Source organism: Phallusia mammillata, chromosome 3, assembly GCF_965637545.1.
Source record: "Phallusia mammillata chromosome 3, kaPhaMamm4.hap1.1, whole genome shotgun sequence".
Taxonomy (NCBI): domain Eukaryota; kingdom Metazoa; phylum Chordata; class Ascidiacea; order Phlebobranchia; family Ascidiidae; genus Phallusia; species Phallusia mammillata.
The window spans coordinates 24,482,407-24,487,891 of NC_137254.1; the positions used below are offsets into that span (position 1 = coordinate 24,482,407).

A 5,485-nucleotide genomic window follows, 5' to 3' on the forward strand; every position below is an offset into this window, starting at 1 on the left:
AAAGTTGGATTTTTGAACTAGTACGTGTATAGTTTGTAGAATTTAATCACATAGTTTCAAACAATTTGGCAAATGTACGGTTGCAACTCCAGGTAGTCACAGTAGTGACGCAATGTTGTAGAGTCGGGTTTTAGTTTATCACACAGCAGTTTGGAGCATTTTTGGTGCGTGCCGATCTTGCTACGCGAGCGGCGCTTTTTGCCTGTAGCATTTTACTCGTACAGAGTAAGGTATTGCACGGCCATTTTGGAAACCACCAGTTGAAAAAGATACAGATTTCGTTTGCTGGTAGACACACGCTTCCAGTAACTATTTTTTATATGTTTTTAGGCTTTAACATCCGCATGGTAAACAAGTTTTAATCGAGATTTTGCTGTTAGTGTGATTTCAAGCTGACGCAACCGGCCAAGTCAGGATCCTATAACATTTGTTGTTTGGACGACCACGTGTAAGGTGAGATAAAGGAGTATATTATGTTTGTTTAATTTACCTGCCTTTAACCTGTTTTGATTCTTTTCATCAGGCCAGCCGCCTCCTCAAACACTTTTAATATGACGACGATGTACGAAGTTGGAAAGGTACAAAAATATTGCAGTGCCTTTTTTTACGTAAGCCCTTATGCGAATTATCATGTAACCAACTGTGTCGTGGTTGCTTGTGCTGTTTAAATGTATTGATATTTATATAGGTCAGAATGTGCCTCAAACAAAACCTAAACGAAAATACCATTCGAATATTGAATATTTTAAGTCATTTAGGACAGTGGTCGGCAACCGCCGGTCCGCGGCCCGCTACCGGTCCGCGACACTTCCGTTACCGGGCCGTATAATTTTTCAGGTCAAATGTGTTAAAACATTTGCCCAAATATCTTGGAGATGATAAACATTTGTTTGCGTTTCTATTGATAAATATTTGTAGTTTTTTGAAGGCCGGTCCGTGATAAAATTTCAGTTTCAAAAACGGTCCGCAGTAGAAAAAAGGTTGCCGACCCCTGATTTAGGACATAACATAACCTAACAAAAGTAGTTTTTAGGATACCGCAGAAGAGCAATTGTGCCGTTTACCCAAACCCGAGAAAACCTTTCCCTTATTTCACTCTTTAATGGATTTCAAAGGTAAGAAATGCAATGAATTTACATTCCTGGTCTCATGTCTTTGCGTTTGTCACATTAATATTACTGGGCATTTCTCAAAGTGAAAAATCCTGTTTTTTGTTTTTCGTCACTTTTGTCAGTATGGTCTACATTAGCTAGATAAACAAATTTCTACTGAAGATTGTGACGACTTTTAAACCGTATTTGGAGACAAACATCGACACACACTAGAGTTACAAATTATCCTCTTTTTTTGCTTTTTTGTAGATTGGTTTCTGAAACCTGACCCAAAAACCCAAACCATTCAACCATTTCTTGCCCCACTGTCAGGACATGTCTCCCAGGAACGATTTGTGTGTTCTTGCATGTATTTCCACGTTCGTCGCTACGTTTAGCAAGATGACATTTAACATTAGTTCTTCACACAACACATGTAAGTTGATGTTGCTGTTGATTATTACGCGACTGCCGCCGGTATATGAATTGCCCATGTGATACTTAACACGCTGAGCAGAAACTAACTTGGTGTGGTATTTTCAGCAGATAGTGTTCACAAAATAGGAAAGTTGTTAACATAGGCAACTGTTTAAGAATGTCGTGTTCCATTTGGTAAAAAGAAAAATGTTAAATTGCTATTTTAAACCCTTTTCCATGCTTAGCTAAAGTGTGGTTAAAACTATGATTGTGTTTGCATTCATGTTTACGACTTTTACTAAGAAATTATATGTGGTAAAGCTGTTTTTGATGTAATTTTGCATTTAAAGCTTACATTTACACTTGTACTGCATACGCGTTTCAATCACCTTCATTCCAAAGACATTCTTTGACGCGACGATAAAATTAGTCTTCAGGCAAACGCGCTTTTTTGCCGATTCGTTTCTGGCAAAGCGCAAACGTTCAATCTCGCCTCCTTTGTGTTGTGTTGAAGTAAAGCAGGCAGTCATTGTGTCAGTACTAACTTGTGTTTCTGTGCTTAGGAATTATAATGCTGTAATAGTATTATAAATAGCTGATGCGTTTGTTTATTTAACAGTTTTGAAGTGTGATACGTTCTGCTTGGATATGGATTAGAATAGATGATAAAGTAAAAAATACAGTCAAAGACTATTTGCTTTTATTTGCAGTTACTGACCAAGGCATGAACTCCCATCTTCAACACCGACAACGAAGAATTAGGCGAAGTTACGATGTCAGTTAGTTTGTGGAGATCACAAATGATTTCTTCTGCTGTGGTGATTGTAATGAGGGGGTGGGTGAAGGAGGCCAACCTGGGAACTCGCATGATTGTGAAAGGTGTGTTAAGCTCGTGTACAGATGTTGGTATTGGCTAAGTTTTATATTATTTTGTTTACGCAATCCTTTCGAAAACAATACAAGAATGATGCCACATAGATCACAAAACATAATTTGGAGGTGTTGCTAGTCTTGTTGCAGGCGAAAAACAGATTATGAAACAATCACAAGTATCAGTAAAACAGGCAAAGCTGGATGTAGATGATGCAGAAGATGACCACAGCGGCGATGACGATGTAAAGATGTTTTGCCATGACGTTTTTTAAGATCACAAATGATTTCTTCTGCTGTGGTAATAGTGACGAGAGGCTGGGAGAAGAAGGCCATCCTAGAAATTCGCATGATCGAATTGTGTGAGGTGTGTTAAACAACAATTTCCTTAACGCAAACCGTTCTAATAAAACAATGTTGAGAATTTTCAATGCATAATCAGGTAATAACGATGACTAAAAATAAGTCTGCTTTGATCCTATATGTCCATTAATAACCTTGTTTCACAATATTTTTCAGGGAATATCGGTTTTGGGCAAGCTAGATTTCGAAGAAATACGCGTGGGTTATTACTGTTTTATTGGGTTATTACTGTAAAATAGTTTTATATCGGTTTGTTCTGCCTCCTGCCGCAGCTCCAAACCATTTCATAAGAATTTGGATTTTAAAAAAAAATTGATAAGAATTGTGACTCCTAAATTTTCACGTGATTTGGCGAAAAGTGTGTGGGCTGTAGCCTTTTTTCCGGTTTAGACGCTCGAAAAATAAAGAAAACTACGCATATTTTGGTGGGTTCTCGCCTGAATATACTACTTTTAAACTGACTCCAACCGCTTTTAGGAATAACACCGAGGCTATAGCTTTTTCCCGCTGGGTCGAGATTGGTTTCATGTTGACAATCCGCTTTTTATTTGCAGTTCCTAGTCAAGACCTTCAGGAACATCAACTTCGGGGAAGATGACCTAAGTGACAGGGGCAGTTAGAAGACGTTCGATGAGATCACAGATAATTCCTTCAGCTTTTTGAGGTTGTAATGAGACGCTATGTGGAGATTGTCAACCTGTGAACCTGCATCATAAAACTATAAAAGGTGGACCAAGCTCGTGCACGGATGATGGTATTAGCGCTAAGTTCTAAATTATTTTGTTTGTCCACACTTTTGCAAAAACATACTAGAATGGCCCCTTTTCCTGTACATCGGACAGAAAATGTAGCTCATTGGTGTCTTTAGTCTTGTTGCAGATAATAAATGGAATTTAAAGCAATCACAAGCCCAGATGAAAGTAGATGATGCACAAGATGAACACAGCGGCGATGACGGCGTAAAGATGTTTCTCAAGACCAGACATGATTTTCTTCTGCTTTGGCGATTGATTGAGTTGATTGACATCATTTACATCATATAACTGTATTAGGTGAGTCAGGCATGCATGTAGATATTTGTATTGGTTTTTAACATCAAACTATGTTTTTAATAAAACTTTTAATAAAACCTCCTACCTCAACTCCACACCGTTTTAAATACGAATCGCAAACCTAAAATTTTAGCTCAATTTTAGGAAGAACACTAATGATATAGCCTTTTCTTTTTCGATTTTCGACCCCCCTAAATATATAAGAAATAACGCCTCTTATGGACAGAACAAGCTTCAATGCGATATTCAGCTGTTTTTAGGCATGCGCTGCTTTCTCGTCTTTTGGAAAATGACCATGCGATGTTTGTCACGACAAAACATTTGTTAAAACTTGTACGTTTCCAAAAAATTAATACCAGAGAGCTTGTTTATTGCATTCGGTTTGTGACCTTTAGTGCAGTTCTGTCGGACCATTTAAATCCCCGCTTTGTTTCTGCAGTGCACTGACCCTGAAGTGGAGGAACACCGGTAACAAGATAAAGAAAGCTGTGCTGACTGTTGGAAGACGTTTTGGGAGAGTTCAAACGGTTTCTTCTGCTTGGGCCATTGTGGTGGAACGTTTCACAATCTGTGAACTGGCAACAATAAACTATGAGGTATGATAAAGCTCGGGGCATGCTTTAAATATTACCTTGTGACAATCAAAATCACGGATACAATTGTCCAAATGAAGCAATGTGCGCCATATTGACTCGTATTCAAGGCATTCTATAGGCATTATTTGACCACCACTAGGAGTTAAGGCTATATGGTGTCAGTAAAACACGCTTATACAATATAATTCACGCAAATTTTCTCTTCAGTTGGTTTTCGTGGCATAAAAAATGGACGAAATATGCCAATTTTGGTGACACTGCGCCGAATTACATAACTTTTTAAAGTGCTGTTTGTTGGTTTATGCCTTTTACCGCACCTCCAAACGTTTTTAGTACAAATTGCATCTCATTTTAGGGAAAACACCAAGGCGAACCCTCAATTACGAGAAATATGCGCCTATTTTTGGTGAGTTTTAGCTGAAATATATTTAGTCGATTTGTGTCTTCTTGCATTTAAATGTTACATGTTCACTTCTGCTGCATACTTCTTCGATCAGCGTCACTCAAAACGCATTCTTTAACGCAAAGGCAATTAGTTTTTAGGCAAACGCGTTTTCTTGCCGACTCGCTTTTGGAAAAGCGCGAACGTGACTTAAGTCTTTTGCATGTTGCGTTGAAGTGAAATAATCAGACACTGTGCATTCATCAAGTAATGTTTCTGTTATTAGGTATTTTTGTTCTTAATGCTGTAGTGGTATTAAAATAGTTGATTTGTTTGATTATTGAACAGCATTGAAATGTACCATGTTTTATTTGGATAAAGAAATGGTAGAAGCGAATAACGGTCGAAGGCAGAATTTGCATTGTTAACCCAATGTTTTGTCACACACCGAAGACATTTACGTTTTTCATTCTAAGAACGTAATACTGTAAAACGACTATGGGACAGTGCGCGATGCCTAAAAAATAATGAAACGTGTCACGTTTCAAAAACGATTATTGCCAAAAGTGTTTTACATACAATACATCTTAATGTACTCACCTCAACACATGTTGCCACCATCAGTGCTGGTTTCTTTAACTATTTTAAATACCCGCTTTGCATTTGCAGTTCACTGGCCCTGAAGTGAAGGAGCAGTAGCAACAAGATGAACAA

General features: G+C 38.0%; 1 long non-coding RNA gene across 1 annotated transcript; it reads left to right on the forward strand.

The window, feature by feature from the left end:
* Positions 1-337: 337 nt before the first annotated feature.
* LOC145220294 (uncharacterized) lies at positions 338-1,653 on the forward strand. The gene is made up of 4 exons (XR_013858089.1): positions 338-453; positions 524-578; positions 1,034-1,115; positions 1,362-1,653. It is a non-coding gene; the product is annotated as an uncharacterized LOC145220294 (long non-coding RNA).
* Positions 1,654-5,485: the final 3,832 nt, after the last annotated feature.